Source organism: Ochotona curzoniae, unplaced genomic scaffold (genome assembly GCF_017591425.1).
Source record: "Ochotona curzoniae isolate NIBS_2020 unplaced genomic scaffold, NIBS_Ocur_1.0 contig_2148, whole genome shotgun sequence".
Taxonomy (NCBI): Eukaryota; Metazoa; Chordata; class Mammalia; order Lagomorpha; family Ochotonidae; genus Ochotona; species Ochotona curzoniae.
In genome coordinates this window covers 168,422-186,402 of record NW_024465345.1, presented here as the reverse complement: position 1 = coordinate 186,402, position 17,981 = coordinate 168,422, and the positions used below count along the sequence as shown (strand labels likewise).

The window sequence follows — 17,981 nt, the reverse complement described above, 5'->3', positions numbered from 1 at the left end:
CCCTGATAGCAGGCCTAGAAAGGAAGTGGAGGATGGCTCAAACACTTGGGTTCCTGTAACCAAGTTGCAGACCTGGACAAAAACCCTGTCCCATGATTTAAGACTTGCTCCTCTCTGGACATTGCCAGCAGATGGGAGATCTCTCTCCACCTCTCTCTCTTTCTTAGTAGCTCTGCTTTTCAACTAATAAATCTGAAAGACAGAAAGAAGGAAGGAAGGAAGGAAGGAAGGAAGGAAGGAAGGAAGGAAGGAAGGAAGAAAGAAAGAAAGAAAGAAAGAAAGAAAGAAAGAAAGAAAGAAAGAAAGAAAGAAAGAGAAAGAAAGAAAAAGGAAAACACCTTGCAAAAGGAATTGGCATTGTGGCATATCAGGTTAAGCTACCACCTTCCCCATTTCCAGTCTAGCTTTAAGCTAATGTGCAGTGGAAACAGCAGAAGATGGCTCAAGCACTAGATTCATCTAGAGACACAGTTGGACATCCTGGTTCTTCTCTTTGACACAGTCCAGCCCTGACCACTGTGGACATTTGGGAAATCAATCAGCAGATAGCAGACATGTCTTAAATCAGTTTTTAAAATAAATAAAAACCTCCAAATACTACTAGGCACCATACTATTTCAGCAATTCCAAAAAAGCAAAATTGAAAGCTTGGTAACTATTTTTATATTTGGAAACTCTTACTACTCCCAAATGTTGAGTGCTTATTTTCAGGTTGGTACTGAAGGATTTTCATTATATTGTCTGTAAGATCAATAAATACCATTTCAAACTTGATATCCCACAATAATTAACAAATTCTTACTTTAAATTTGAATCATGTAATAAATATATCTTAGTTATATTATCAGAAAACTTGGAGGAAAAGTTTGAATCAGATTTAACTGCTCCAATGTCTAGTTATGACAATCTTACCTTCTTTCTCCAATGGTTATTTCTTTGTTTCAGTTTAAGAAAACCATCATAAAGCTCCTACAACACAATGTAACACAGAGACATAAACATATAACTTACTGAAAGTGTGTTTCTGTTCTCTAGACGTGGAAGCATATAGTGGGTTCAGGGATAAACCTGGAAGAAAAGGTGGAGAAGGAGTTACGGATTGGTTTTGCTTTCCCAAGTTTCCTTATTACTCCCTATTGTGTAAGTAATGTCAAGACAGGAACCAGACACAACGGCTAGAGAAACAAAGACAATCAACTTTCCTGGGCATGAATAGTGTATTACAGATGACAAGTGCCATGGAGGCTTCCTAGAAACAGCATAAACAAGTTCAATAACTGGTAGTGATTAAACTCAAGCTATTACTAGGTTAAAGCAAACATTTTATACTTACTTAAAAATAAAAAATATATTACTGCCAAGCACTAAGTTATTTTTTTCAACAACTACTGTTCAAACTACAACATACCATAAAAAAAAAAAAACATATTGTCACTAAAATTGATGCTACTCAAAAATGATTGGGGGTATTAAGCATTTGTCCATTTGTACAGATGAACTGCATAGGACTCCATACAAGGACTTCCATGAGAACATTAATTGCTGTTAATACTAAAAACTGTTGAAGACAGACATTTTTCAATTAGAGTAATTGTATCTGCACTTATACAGGAAAAAATGATGTAACACATAATTATTCTATACAGCTTTCTAGTAACTGCTCCCATTGAAACTTCCTAAGACTTCAATGACATTTCCCAGCTCTTAAACCTTCAATGACACTTGACTTTGCCATTTTATTTGCCTTAGCCTATAGGACATCTATAAATATGACAGCAACATAGTTTGAAATATATTTTTATTTTACCTCATTAAATACTTATATTATAGCAACAGCCAGAGAAAACCATCAGACTCAGAGGATTGATGTCATGATACAGGTTGTTGGGCTGCTGCTTGGGATAGATCACATCTGATACCCAATTGCCTTGTTTAAGTCTACTGGGTATTCAACACTATCAACACAGTATCCTGCTATTGTGCCTGGAACACAGTGGGTGGCGTACTAAATGGGTTATTGGCATACCTAAATGATTCCTGTTGCTGGACTAAGCATTGCATAGCCCGCAACCATCCGATGGAATATCTCTCTCCTCTCTGAAATATACCTTTCAAATAAATATTGTATTAATAAAAGTGATTAAAAAGAAATTACTGTATCTAAAACTACACATTTTAGGTTGATTTGGGGATATATCTTGTGAGGAATAAGGAATTAATTTTCAAGTTCAATTAAATAGAACTTCACAAAGGCATTTCTATAACCTGTTTTTTCAGGTATTTGGATATTCTAGTTTGATTTAGTCATAATAAGGATTTTATTAGTAGTAGTAAAATGGTTTATATATTTTTAAACACTTGAAAATAGGACTGGTATGGCTAAAGTCCTCGACTTACATGCGCCAGGATCCCATACCACAGCTGGTGTGTGCACCATCCAGCCAGTTCCTGTCCAATCAAGCTTCCTGCCTGTGGCCTCAGAAAGCAGTAGAGGATGGCCTAAAGCTTCAGGACCCTGTACCTGCATGGGAGAATCAGAAGAAACTCCTGTATCCTGCCTTTGGATGGGTTCAGCTCCTACCGTTGAGGCCACTTGGGGAGTGAACTAATGAATAGAAGATCTTCCTCTGTGTCTCTCCTCTTCTTTTTATATCTGGCTTTCCAATAAAATTAAATTTTTAAATACTTGAAAACTGGTTCATGCTAAAAACTGAAGCACTTTTACCAGTCAGTAATGGATAACATACTAAGTAAGAAAAACTGCATTACAAATTGATTTATTCACACAATCCAAAGTATTGAAAAAGGATTTGCAGAGAAGAGACAAACACAAAGGTCTTGATCCCTGCTGATTCACTCTCCAAGTGGCTGCAATGGCTGGAGCTACACTGATCTGAAGCCAGGAGCTTCTTTCTGGTCTCTCACGCAGGTGCACGTTCCCAAGGCTTTGGGCCATTCTCTACTCCTTTCCCAGCCCACAAGGAGGGATCTGGATGGGAAGTGGAGCATCTGGGGCATTAATTAATACCCATGTGTGATTCAGGTATATCCAAGCGTTTAGCCACTAGGCTACAGCACCAGGCCCACTAGAACTCCACTGGCAGCTCCTCCGACTTGCAGCAGGAGCCGGGGCATTCTGCAACCAACTATGCTGCAGCACCAACCAACAGGAGCTGGAACTGCAGGCAGGCTGGAATGTCCCACTGGTTGATGCCGAGGCAAGGCAAGTCATGCCTGTCTGGGGTGGAAAGGCAGTGACTATGAGGCTTGGGAGCAGTGGGCTGACAGGACCTGGGTCAACTGGCCTGGGTTCTTGGGCTCGTCTGTTATGTTGGATGCTGGGTCTGTGAGCCCATAGGAGACTGGGGTTTTGGCACGACCAGCATCACATGGTAGGGGTCCTTGGGCTAACCTGCGTGGTGGGTACCTGGCCCAGTGGTGTTCAAGTAACCTGATCGAGGTCCTAGAGCCTGCATGCACAGTGGGTGCTGGGTCCTTGAGCCTTGGGGACAGGGGGTTAGTGAGGTCCAGATAGTCTAGCCAGTCCTTCTTTGAGCCCACATGCAGGGAAATGCTGGGTTCATGAGTCCTGGGGAGGGAAGATCCAGTGAGATTTGGATCACGTTGCACCCACCTGCATGGTGAGTGCCAGGTCTGTGAGCTCCAGGGGCAGGGTTCTGGTGATGTCAGGGTTGCATAGCCCAGGTCTTTGGGCCTTCTTGCAAAATGTGTGCAGGGTCAGGTGGAGGCCAGGTCATGTGTTCTAGGTCCTTGAATCTGCTTGTACACTGGGTGCTGGGTCTTAGGTCTCAAAGGCAGGGGGTCCAGTGGGGCTCAAATCACATGGCTCATCTCTTGGGGCCCGCCTGCATGGTGGATGCTGCTCAGGTGAGCCCCTGGGGCATGGGGTACAGTGCATGCCAAGTCTCCTGGTCTGGATCCTTGAACCTGACTCATACATTCTTTCTTAGAAATAAGTAACTTTTATAGGCCTGTTTCAGTAGCCTAGTAGCTAAAGTCCTCATCTTGCACATGCTGGGATCCAATATTGGTGCCAGTTTGTGTCTTGGCAGCCCTGCTTCCCACCCAGCTCCCTGCTTGTGGCCTGGGATAGCAGTAGAGGATGGCCCAGGACCTTGGGACCCAACACCTGTATGGGAGACCCACAAGAAGCTCCTGGATCCTGGCTTCAGATTGGTTCAATTCTGGCCATTGCAGCCAGTTGGCAAGTAATCAGTGGATGATAGATCTTCCTCTCTGTCTTTCCTCCTCTCTGTATATCTGAATTTCCAACAAAAATAAAGTAAAAGATAAGTAAAGCTTATTTTTGATGATATTTACATACTTGAGAGGGATGCATGCCCATGAAGACAATTGATTACAGTGGGGAGGTTGAGGAATGGAAGAAAGTAGATGAGACGGATCTTTGGATGACACTGGGTGGCCTTGCCCCATTCTGGGTAGCTGTTAATGAATTGTCACAATAGCTGATTTTTAGTATACTCAAACACTTGAGGCTATAAATGAATTCACTATAAATGAAAACAGGGCCCCATTTACTGTGCCAGTTTATCTGGTATGCTTTGTATTCTTTCTTGTGTTTCAGAAACCTATGCTAACAAGTTTTGTCTGTTTCCTGTATCCAGCCCTATGTGCCTCTGGCTATGCCTACTTTTATGTATCTCAGATCTTGCTCATGGCACTGTAAGTTATCTACAGTTTGAACACCTCACATGACTGGGACCCATATTCATCCTTGCATTTACCCATTTTAAAAATCTTTCCTTTAAACCACATCATTAAAGTCAATTGTCCAAGCGCCTGCAACATAAGCCAGCTGCTTGTAAAGAATCATTCACTCTGTTCAATAAGCAGTATTATTAGATATTCTATACCTTTAGAAAAAATTCTATCTATTCATTACTTTATTTTAAGAACTGAATGGGACAGTGGCCACTAAGGCAGATGTGCCACCTTAAATACCTGCCACTCCTAGGTCTTGAACACCTTAGAGTGTCATAACTGTAAGCTTCATGCCCTTTAGGTTTAAATTGAATTCTCTGCAAATCCTCTGTACTTTATAACATGATACCTGACAGCTCTATTCACCAATGTCCTGTGGTATTTATCCCCTTTGTCCACTTACATCTGCATCTGCCACGCCTGCAGCCCTGCACTCCCAATACCCACCTCTATACCTTCCCATTCTTCTGCTTTCACTCACCTCTTTCTTTGTCTGTCGCTCACTGCACTCTCCTTCCCCATCTCTTATCTTTGTTCCTTCCCCGCCCATCACTGGGGTAGGGCTAAACACAATAAAGAAAAAAAAAAAAAAACTATTACTTACAAATTTGTTCAGTAACTTGCTGTAACAGAGACCTCCAAAAACAATGGATATTCAACTAAAGGTCTTTACAGAGTTTAAATTTTAAGCAAGATATTTTCTTGTTTATAGAATAGATTTATTCATTTTTATTGGAAACTCAGATATACAGAGAGGAGGAGAGACAGAGGGAAAAAATCTTCTGAATATAAACTTAATACCTAGCCTCTTTTACACTTTGCACAATGTTTGTGCATAATTAAATATAACATTGAAAGCATTCTCTAAAAAATACAATGTTTATATCAAGGATAAACTGGTATAGAATTAAAATATAATCAATTGTTAAATTGTTTCATGTATGAGATGAACCCATGTTCTTTGTTAGTTAATATATTAAGATGCAAAACGGTTACAAACATGGAAATGTGCTCTTGATGAGGAAGATTGTAAAAGAAAAATTTGTGATAGAATTGATTATAGTTTACTACCATTTGCAACATTTTCTAAACAGTTATCATCGATACATGTGATAGAAATCTGATCCTCTGTTAAAGCAAGTTTTAAAATACATACGTTATTGAAAGATCTTTTAAATGGTTAAAGGGCTTTTACCTAATTAATAACAAAACTTTTCACCTAGCTCCAGTAAATTCTAGCTCTGATAAATTGTCTCATGTGAATGTACTACCTCTTAAATCTAAGTGCTTTTTATATAAAAGTAATCTGTGATTTCTGTCTTTCAAGAGGTTTTCATTGCTTAAGATCAGCAAATGGCCTGACACAGTAGCCTAGTGGTTAAAGTCCTCACTTTGCAAACACTGGAATTTCTTATACGCGCTAGTTCTAATCCCAGATGCTCCACTTCCCATTCAGCTCCCTGCTTAAGGCCTACCGCGGGTCCAATGAATCTTTAAAAAAAGAATTTATTTCCTAAATTAATCATGTACACACACTTAGCACGCCATCATAAAAATCTACTCCTTGAAAGAAGACTATTTCTGTAAAGTTACGTGAACACTGGCCCTAAGACTCCAGCCATTTTGGAATCAACAAAATTTTAAATATCTGCTTCCTCTAAATCTCAGCTTCCTTAAGATTCATATGCCCTTTAGGTTCAAATTTTGTTGTCTGCCAATCCAGTGCAATTTCATAATCTTATTTCCACCAATCCACTGTAACCTCATGGCACCATTCCTGAAGGCCCTGTCCTTGCCCACCACTGTTCCTGCCAATTTCCTGTGGCCCCAACAGTTCTATTCACTAACCCCTTGTTGCCCACTCACGTCCCTTTCTAGCAATCCTTCAAGGCTCCCTGTCACCTGCCCTCAGCTGTAATGGCACACTCTCACACGCTTGCCATGCTCCTTCTTGCTCTCCCCCTCTAACCTACTTCCCCTGGAGCCCATTCCTGTCACTATGGCAGAAGATGTCTTAGTTCCCTCTTTCTGCCTCTGCACTTGTCCCCATGGCCATTTTCCCTGTTGGAATAAAACATGCATGGCTTGCTATGTCGGGTGTTTTGGCTTGTGGCAGCAAACTGAAAAGATCTTATATTGAATGAAATAATACTGGAAAGGGTTAACAATATTTCTTTTCATATTTGGAACTTGACACAGCAGATTCTCAAATAGGGATTTGTTGAAGGAGCACTGATTGCAAAACAGAGCAAGGAGCTGTGCTTCTAACAATTAGAACCCACTGTTCATCAGTTGAGCATCTTGCATTGTATAGCAATGAGCTCCGTCCCTTAAATCATTCAATGACAGGACAATCACAAATGGTTTGGATGCATGTTAATTAATGAATTTGAAGGCCTCTTGTATCTATCTCTAACCTTGGGTTCTATGAAGAAAGTGACAAAAATTAGGAAGAGGACAAACAGAAGGAAAAGAGAGTTGCATACATGAGTGAAACTCCAATACTCAGAAAGAACAATTTCAGAAAAAAAAATTGCAAGCGTAAGTGTTTTGTTATTGGACAAGAGCTTCTTAATTGCCAGCATGTAGTAGACATGGGAAACTCTGAATTACAGATGTGGTGGATGAAAAGGGATGTCAGATCTGTAGTATCAACCAACTGATCTCTACCGTTTCTTGCTGAGCCTGGTCTTATTTCTAAGTTCAGATTCAGCTCAGAAGGGATTCAGACTGAAGAGCCAACCAAAAAATTGTGCTAGTCATTTTGACTGTTTTCTAAGCTGCTTCCTAAGAAAACAAATTTAACATTTTGTCAGCCACATTCCTGAATAATAAAAGCAATGTCACTGTCTCCCAAAGCAAAAGACAAAAAGGTGGGTTTGGCACTTGCCAGTGCAGAATGGAGTTCAGAATGATGGAAGACTGACAGTGTTCTTTATAGTGTTTCCACATGGTCACATCAAGAAACTAAATTAGTTGCCCACGCCTGTACTTTGAGCACCCCAATAGATGATCCCTCCAGGAAACCTCTCTTCAGATTTCTCACTACTTGTCTTTCCACTTTCCCAGTCTCTTGCCTTTAGTCATAAATAATTCATTTCTAGAATATAAGAATGACTGGGATGGAAATACAGGTGAAGAGAAGAATTGTAAAACCCAGAACTACATAGCATATGTTAACAGGGAACCACTGGACAGTTTGTATTTCTCTGCCTGTTTAAATTTCCAGCTTTATTTTGTATATTAGTAAACATAATGAGGTTACACATTACAGAGTGTGTTATCATGCCATATTCTTTATACATATGGATTCCCTGGTTTTCACTCATCTTAGAAGTTAGGCACTATCATTTCTATTTAACAGATTAGGAATTCATTCTCAGACAAACTACACATCTTACCCAAAGTCTTATATTCCATAAGCAGTAGAACCTGGATTCAAACACAGATTTTTTTTTTCTCTGATTCCATATCCAGACTTGATCATTACTTCAGCACAGTCTCAAAGAATCAGAGACTTACTACTAAGAAAGACCTTGTAAGCTGTCACCCTAAGTTAACCACGGGCAAGCAGGCTACAAGGAGACCCTTTCAAAATATCCAGAGACATTTTAACATTTTAAGCAGTCACAAATGGGCAGGTGCTACTGGTATCTAGTGAGTGAAAGCCAACCACATCTCAAACATTCTACAATCCACAGAAGAGACTGCACAATGAAAGATTAGCAACTCTAAAGCATTAATAATGCCAAAGTTAAGAATCCTTGTGGTGAGTGCAAGGTCGGAATTGTCTCCATGCTTGGAGCCCTGATTCCAGCCACCACGTCCACGTGGTGACCTGTCCCTGGACCTGCCCGAACTCCAGAGACTGCTCCCTTTATGGTGAATACACAGAAGGGGGAAGTTTGGAGGGCTGGGGCGGGGAGGGGCACAGGGCCCTACCTGCCACCAACATGACATGGTGGATGGGATTGGGGAGGGGGCAAGATTGGGAGCTGGGGATTTAAAATTCCAGCCAAGCTGGGATCATCTCCATGCTCAGAGCCCCATTCCAGCCACCATGTCCACGTGGTGACCTATCATTTGGTGCCAGGGTCTGCCTGCTGGCCACCCGGTGGCCTGTTCTGAGGTTTTGGGCTCTGAAATGCTGCTTAGGTATCTGCATGTCAAGCCCACTATACTTCTGGGAAGTCAATCAATACTAAAGAATCCCAATGACAGAGTAACTTTTCCTTTGAAGGTTAGCAAGGGTAATTAGACCTATTAGGTTGGAGGAGAGAGACCAAATAATCTTTATGGATAAGACTGACATACCAAACTCCTTTAAATACTGTGTAGTACTTGTAATCACCAAACACCTGTTCATGCAAAAGCTAAGGCTTGTGTAGCAGGATCATATCCTATTACCTGACATGTTGATGGATCAGGAAATGAGTCATATTAGTCAGGGACATGAAATTAAGTGGCACACGAGAGAAACAAATCCAGGGGTAGATTCTGTGGGGGATGTGGGGCCCAAACCCCATGGACATACTAGACCCACTGGTTATCTCAAGAGTTGAAGAGGTGATGGACTAAACTAGGAGTGATCAAGGAGCCTGCCATCACTCACAGGTAAAGGAACCCACAACAGTCTGGACTGGTAAAGGCAGCAGCACCCAAATGTGCATCCTGAATAGGGTGTAGGGTGGGCTGGGCTGCAATGCTCACCTGCTCATACAAGGCCAAAAGGAAGGCTAGACTATGCCAGACACTGGACTAACACCCACTGGCATGTATGAGAACTGGGTCCAGAAGTGGGTCAAGTTAAGCAACTTGGGAAACTCCCCTAGCAGGTCATAGTTCCTGCTGGTGAACAAATAGTCTAGACCGGGAGGTCGGCCAAGCTGGGCAAAGTAACTCCAATTTCTGGCTAATGTGTGGATTGGTAGTGGAATGGGGTGGACCAGGAAGGACTGAGCAAACCTTAGCACACAAGCAAAATTAGAAATCAGGATGGAGCACATGTCATGCCAAGCTAGGCTCTCGCACCAACTGGTCTGCATGAGCCAGGGATGCTAAGCCACAGTGTGCAAGGCAAGAGCCAGGGCACGTGAGGGGCTGAGCCAAGCTGAGTCAGAGCAACCACTGGCATGCACGTGATCTATGGCCGGAAACAGGCCTGGTTGGGGAGCTAGGGGGACATGGCAGCTGGGTGGAGGTTCCCACTAAGGAGCATGGGGCTGGAAAGGGGGCTGCATTCTGATCTGGATACAGTTATAGTCTCAGCACAACTGTGGCCTGGGACTGGACGCACCAAGCTGGGCCAGACACCAACACCATCTGGTGCTCTGGAGGACCAGGGTAGATGTGGGATGGACAAGGCTAGGTCTCTGTCCCTACTGAGCCATGTGTGAGACTTATGTGGGTATGGACGAGCCATGGCTGGGCTGAAACATCCAACAGTAAGACCCAGATCGGGTTGAAGGCCAGTCAGGAAAAGCCACTGTTCATGCTATGACAGAAGGTAAATTGAGGACAGGCTCATGGACCCACTGGTATGAGTGAAGTTTGACATTGGGAGGGGTTCTGATGGAGGAGCCTGGGCAACTCCTCTGGCAGGACACAGACCCGGCAGGTAAGCACAAAAAACATTGAAGGAAACAGCCCAGAAAAGGCCATGGAAAATTCCCAATGGCATACATTTGGCAGGAGTTGGGGTCAGACCAGGCTGAGTCCGTTCACATCAACCGCTGGTGATTCTGAGCAGCAGGACAGTGTTGGTCGAGCCAGGTTCAGTCGTGACAAAAACCAGTGCACATTACGAATGCCAATGTGAGGTTACCTGTACCGATGTGACCTCAGCGCCCAACCAGCATACGAGAGAACCTGGAAGGGGGCAGGGCCAGCAGGGGGAATACGGGTTGCTACCCTGCTGGATGGCTACTCCCACTGAAAAGCAAAGATGGGGCAGACCAGACTAGGCAGGGCTACAACACCTGTGCACCTCATGTGAGCTAGATCAGGGAGAAGCCAGGCTGAGTGCTCACTTCGGCAGCACATATACTACTGAAAAGCCAGGCTGGGCTGACTGTTCTGAATGGTGCAAGCATAAATAAGAGTGGGTAAGGGTTGTTTGGGCTTTGCTGCAGTATCAACTGGCACATGCTGACAGAGGGGGCTAATTCTGTCAAGTTAAACTGCAGAACCACATGAAGAGTGCATGATCCAGGAGTGGGAGTGGCCTAGAAGGGAAATAGTGGGCTCCTCCCTCTTGGGTTACCACCCCCACTGGAGACATGAAAACCAGGATAAGGCCTGGGATGGCTAGACAAAAAGGGACCCAACAGCATGTGTGTGGGCTGCATAGCGGAGCTGGTTAGATGGAACTAGGCTTCAATGTCCATTGACACGTCAGAACTGACGTGGGATGTGGGACAGACTGGACTATTCTGCTGCACATACTAGCAAACCAGGGCAGGAGGCAGACCTGGTGGGGGTTATTGTGGGTCGCTCCAACTAGGCTGCAGCTCTCACTGGTTCATGTGAGGGCCAAATGTGTGCTAGGCAGAACCAGGCTGGATTGCAACACCCATTGGTTCATGTAAAAGACAGCACTGGAAACAGAACCAACCCAGCAATTGCAACCACCAGCTGATTAGGGTGATGGACTGTTTCGGGCCCTGTACTTGCTAGTACATACAAGAAGCTGGGGTGGGTGGGAGACTGGGTGGGGCTTCTCCCTTTACCTCAGATACATGAAGGAAACAATGTGGAATAGTCTTAAAAAAAGAAAACAAAAACAAAAACACTCCTAGAACTGTCAACAGCCCTGCTACCCACTGGCTTCGGAGTCTGTTCCCTTACATTAACTTGAAAATCTGTCTCCTGGATGTTTCCTCAGACTCCCCTTCATTCAGGGTTAGGTCCAAACAAAAAAAAAAAAAAAAAATCAATCACCTTCCAGAAATTAATGGCCATGCTGCCTTGCCTTCCAGATCCTCATCTACATGCCTCTTTGGTCATCCTGGAACACTGCTTCATTCTCTCATCCAAACTCCCAGATGCTCGCCACAGAGCAAGACCACAGGTCTCTGTTGAAACAGCTCTGCTGCAGGACAGCCTGCACTCACTCCTGGATTCAGTCAGATGCTTTGTACCCTTCAGGCTTCAGAGCCATCTCCTACAACCTTGTTGCTTTATCTCTTGTCTCCCCAGTGAGATCCACTACTCCAGAAGTGAAGAAATCAAGTTTACTGCCTGCCCAGCAATAATACACTTTTGGATAATTTCAGCATGGGAGATTTGAGAAAATTTGAGTTTTGCTGAGAATTTTGAGTTCATAGATTAAAGGAAGAATTGTAACACCTTACTATAGAGAATGGTATAAGCAACAGATCCTACTGAGCTATGAATTTTAGGGTGAGAAATGTGTGAAAGGAGATGATGCCTGGCTATAATTATCAGACAGCCAGAGAGAGAAAATGGAAAACTGGGCACTTGGCGACAAGCTGTGCAAGGGGAGAGACTTCCAGAAGGAAGTGTGCAGACTTCCATGCTGCAGAAACACACTTGGCATGTAGCTTTGGGGGAAGAATCTGCTTGGAAGTTTGCTGTGTTTACACTAAGGATGCTACTTTGAAGAACCCACCCCTCAAACCAAATGCAAATACGCAGATACAATAAGGGATGGTAAATATAAAATGTTAAATTTGCTGATTTTTAAAGGGGATATTAAATTGTAAGTGGTTTAAAAAAAAAAAAAAAAAGAATCTTTGCACCAGAAGTTCCCACCATCATGTAAAACAGAGTCTTTGCTCTTATAATCTTCTACGCAGAAGAGAGAAATATCCTAACTGATTTTGTGTGTGTGTGTGGGGGGGGGGGGTGGTAGATGTCAAACCTTATTAAAAAACCAAATGGAAAATCTCTACATAAGCAGATGTCAATTTTTGTTCCCATGCTGTTGTCCAAACACAAACAAAATTGAAACATTATATCCTTTTGATGCATCTAGAGCAGCAGTCAGACCAAATGATCTGGTTATGGAATTGTGCCATAAACTTAAAAATAAACTAGAGGAAAAAACAGACTAAATTCACAAAAAAAAAAGTATAGAGAATATATTCATTAGATTGAATAAAATGTAGAATAAGTTTGAAGATATTTGTCTTACTATAAATTATTTTCCTATTTTCATCTTTCAGTTTAATAAAACACATAAAACTTTATTTCATTTTATTAAAATTTATACTTTATAAAATAAAAGAAAATAATAAGTCTCTACAAAAAATATTTTTTTCTGGCAAAATGTTGCCTTCAATTGCCTACTTCTAGTAGTCCAGACCAGGCCATTTTGCACTGCCTGCCAGCATATGTGTAGCTTAGGTCTGAGGGTGAGCCTGGCTGGGCCAGTTCATAACACCCACTGGCAGATTTGAGAATCAGAATAGAGTACAGGACGGGCCAGTTCAGACCACAGCACCAGACAGTTTACATTAGGACAAGGACTGGGGGCTAGCTGGGCTGGGTTGGGCATACGTAGCACCAACCAGCATGAGTTGTAACTGGGGGCAGACCAGGCCAGGCTATAGCATCCACTGGCATATGCCAAGGTTAGAAGGGCCATGCCAGAAGAGGCTACAGTACCACCAGCACATGTGTGATACATGGGAGTGGAGGACAGGTGTGAGCCTCCTAGGGGAGTTATGCTGGGTTAGTATTCCTGTGACAGCTGAGACTGGGGACAGACAAGGCCGTGCAAGGCTACAACTAGTGTTGGCCTACATGTGAAATAGGTTGGAGAGCCAGGCTATGCTAACTGCCTCCATTGGTGCATAGTAAGTATAGGTTGGTTTGGCTTTGCCACTGCATCAACTGGCAAGTGCTGGGACTGAAGGCTAGCCCTGTCAAGCTATAATGCAGAACCACCTGGAGAGTGCAAGATCCACGGTCAGGAGAGGGTCCAGTAGGGAAACTGTGCAAACTTCTCTGATATGTTGCAACCCCCACTGGTGAGCATGACAACCAAGACTGGGTGTGGACCTGGCTAGACAGGTGGTGGCACTTGTTGGCATTAGTGAAGGATGGAGGATAGAGTCAGTAGGATTGAGTTAGGCTTCAATGCCAAATGATGTGTATAAGAGTTGAATAAGATGTGGAATAGACTAGACCAATCCACTGTACATACTGGAAGCACAGGAACCAGGGTTGGGAGACAGCCCAGCCAGGGCTCTTGGAGATTGTTGTGACTGAGCCGCAGCTCCCATTATGTATGTGATAGCCAAGTGTGTAGTGGGCAGGGTTGAGCTGGGTTACAGCATCCATTGGTTTGCATGAGAGAAGAAGCTGTAAATAGATCTACCCTAGCAGTAGCAACTATCAGTGTTTGTGCAGGCTGATGTGGATGACAGAATGAGCTTGACCCTGTACTGGAGGCACACATGAGATCGCCTTAGATAAGATTTCTTTGAGGGTCCACCCAACTTAATCATTGGACTCATAACTCCAACTATGGGAAGAATGGCAGGACCTCTGATCTGACAGTGGGGTGCATTTGTCAGAACTGGGTTTCCTCAATTCTACATATGGAGGATGTGATAGTCCATTGCAGCCTGCAGTCTGGAGACTTATGGCAACTGCAAGCCATAGCAGAGGAAGAAGGGTAGAACAAATTAGTTAACTACCCCGTTGAAGCTTGACAGCAAATTTCTAGGTGACTGGAGACTAAGAGAGACTATGACAGCCAATGGACCTTGAAAATATTTCTTCATCTTTGAATCTATGAGATTGACAGCATGTCAGAACTACTGAAACAATTTCAACAGAACCCTCAGGACATGCTCTACATCAGAGACCCTGAGATGATATCGGGTGGCTGTTTTCCTTCCCCAGGCACTGAGGTGGCTAGGAGGCAGGATATGGCTTTTCCCCTTATTTTTCCCTTTCTTTCAGAATCAGGAAGAAGAAAAAAGATGTGGAAATAATGGTTTCAACCACTTTCCCATAATCGTCAACCCCACCCATATAATAAACAATGTAAGCATTAAGAAATAAAATTTTATTTATATGTGTGTGTGTGTGTGTGTGTGTGTGTGTGTATTTGGAAAACACAGAAATTAGATGAAAAGTATTAAATTAAAATCCCATGTAATTAACCATGTCATCATTACAAAAAATAAAATTATATATATATAATTCATATATATTAAATTATTTGGAAAATACAGAAATAAAAACATTAAATAAAATCATCCACCATCTAAAAAACTGAAAAAGAGAAAAGCACTTTGAACTGTCAGCAGTGTGGTGTACAAGCTAATTCTCTAGCTGAGGCACAGGCATCTCATATGAATTCCAGCTCTACTCCTGCCTACTTCCTGCTAATGGCCGAGGAAAGCAGCAGCAAATGACAACATTCTCAGGTCCCTTTATCCAAGTGAGGCACTCCAAGCCTTGGATGGCCCAGCTCTGGCCTTTATGACCAGCTGGTTAACGAACCAGTAGATAGAAGATCTCTAACTCTCCTTCTCTTTCTGTAACCCTTTCAAGTAAAAACTAATCTCAAAACAACAAGGGATTTTGACATATTATCAGTGTGTGGTGTTTGTCCACTTTGGTTCATTCATGCACAATAATATCTACTTGCCACTCAACATTTGTCCATAAAAAATTTCTTAAAATACACTTCTTTGCATCTTTTTTTGTACAAAAATCTTAATAACTGCTGTGCCTTGACAGAGCTATCAGGACACATGAGGCATTAACATTATCTCCAAATATAAAATATGAAAGCCATTTCTGGAAATAATGAGGGTAGCATAAAGCATTGGAAAAGTGTTAGGAAGTGATACAGATTCTCCAATATGAAAGCTAATCCCTTCACTGAGAATAACATCATCAAGAACCTTTCAATTATTTTTCTAGGCCCTTGTTTATCCTGCTCAATGGACTCATATATATATTTTTTAAAAATTCATTTCACTTTTGATGATATTTACATACTTGAGAAGGGTGCATGCCCATGCGTACCACCAATTATGGTGAGGAGGTTCATGGAATGGGAGGAAGGAGATGAAAGAACTGCCTGCATTCTCCTTTTCTTCATTGTTCCAAGGTTGAGGAAATCCTTCCAAGGTCCTTTAGCTCACATAGTCCACCTTAGAGTTTTGATCCTCCCAGATCTTGGTCCAGGAAAGCTGTATAATTTGTTCTGCCCTCCATTGGTATTAGATGTCTTCTTGACTCATATATTCTTACAAAATTTCTAATATCATCCATTCATTAGAAGCCTACACATGAGGAGATGTAGCATTGCTCTAATCTGATCAATCTGAAAAGGAAAATATGGTTGTTCAGGCAATGCAAGGAAGGGTCCTCACCTCTTCAGGTTTCCCTTGCCTCTACTGTGAAGCACTAGAGAGTTTGGGCAGTGAGGCACTATTTAAAGTGAATTCCATTTTATAAAGCTTATTGCTTCCTTTGGAATGAGTAATCGTGTTAGGAAGGAAACAGGATTTGTGTTATTGCTGTGCATAAGCAGAAAAAAGCTCTGCCTGTAATGCCAGGATTCAACATTGGTGCTACCTGAAGTCCTTAGCTTCTCCAGTTCTAATCCCGCTCCCTTTTAGTGCATGTGGGAAAGCGGCCCAGTACTTGGAGGCTGCACCTGAGAGGGAGAGGGAGAAGCAGAAGAAATTCCTAGTACCTGGCAATACCCTGACTGAGCTCTGAACATTAGAGCCATTTGGGAACTAAACCAGTTGATAGAAGATCGATCACTCTCTCTCTAATTCTGAATTTCAGATATACAGATATTTTTTTAAAAGGAAGGAAGGAAGAAAGATCTTAATTCATACTCTAACAGCCATCATAAACCCCTCAGCCCTTATAAACTGTTTTACATAAAGCTCTGTGAGCTTAAAGAAAGAAACTGAGAAGGTACACCACACAGTAATGTAAAAAACACTTCATTTTCTGAGAGAACATTATAGCATCCCATAAATTCACCTGTCCCTAGTGGAAAAACAAAAGATCCAGGGATCTTGCTGGAAATCTGGAAATTTATTTTACCAACATTTTGAAACCAAAGAGATAAACCAAGGCTTTATAGGTAACAGCACCCTTCAGTGGCTGAGCTTGAATCAAACCCATACTGCATACTTTCTCTCTCATCTAGTTTAAACATCCCCTTTGTCTAAAAAATTACAGAAGCATAATTCAATTCTGTGTATTTTGAAGAGTTTCAGAACAGATGAAGCCTATTAGTAAAATGCACACCAAAAAGTCAGAAAAAGATGAAATGTCTAGAGTTTCATAAATGTATCTAGGTTGTTCTATGCATATCTCTTAGGATAATTTACATTACTGAGAAACAAACTATAGGTCTTATGTTGAATAGATATATTTCACAGTAATAACCATTGTTTCATCTCAGGGTCAACTCAAACTGAATTATCATGGTGTCTTTTCACTTACGGATTTCTAGTGGTTACTGCCATTGCTAAGCTTGGCTTAAGACTTCTTAGTCCATCCTATACACATCTGGCATGATCTCCCTTACACACCCTAGCATTTTGGAGACCGTAGTCAGAGGGTAGTGGTCATCCTGAGCTCCAAAACAGGCAAAGTAGTTGAGGGAGCAGGGCACCGAGATGATTACCACAGCCCTGGCAGCTGATTCCAGCTCCCAGGCCCACAGGATTTGCACTGCCCTTTAACCATAACCATGTATCTCACCACATCATCTGTTTCTGTTCTGAGGACTCAATTTGCACTCAGGAAGGACTCAACTTGCCACACAGCTTCACGAATCAGGCTCCACAGGAGATGCTGTTATGGCCCAGCAGGTTTCTGAATTGCTTGAGTGTGGTGGTCACTTGTCTATCTTGATGTCTATGTTGCTGTTAAAACTGTTGAATTCTACAGGTGTGGTGGAGAGATAACAACTGCGAATCCAACTCTATTCTTATGCTCCTCTACCATGTATTTTACAAAACAAAAATGGTGTTGCTTTACCATAACACTCTGCACTCCTTAAGTAAAAAATGGCCACATAATAAATTTTAGTTTTATGCTACTCTTTTCCAGTCAAGTTATTTTAGACATATTTTAAATTGTTGATACACATTACAGTATGTGCTTACTGGCCAAAAAATATTATACCTTTCCAAGAAATTATACCTTTCGGGCCCGGTGCGGCAGCGCAGTGGTTAAGGTCTTAGCCTTGCACGCCCAGGATCCCATATGGGCGCTGGTTC

General features: G+C 42.3%; 1 long non-coding RNA gene across 3 annotated transcripts in view; it reads right to left on the bottom strand.

Annotated features, from left to right (window-relative positions):
• Positions 1–784: 784 nt before the first annotated feature.
• Positions 785–17,981, bottom strand: part of LOC121150508 — a 41,522-nt gene continuing 24,325 nt past the window's right edge. The window contains exons 1-2 of one of the 3 annotated variants that reach the window (XR_005882982.1): positions 16,104–16,186; positions 785–1,068 (exon numbers count right to left, since the gene is read on the bottom strand). This is a non-coding gene — a long non-coding RNA (uncharacterized LOC121150508). Of the gene's footprint in view, positions 1,069–4,345; positions 5,591–16,103; positions 16,187–17,981 lie in introns of those variants that run through there. The other 2 variants (XR_005882981.1, XR_005882980.1) reach the window with 2 other exon arrangements.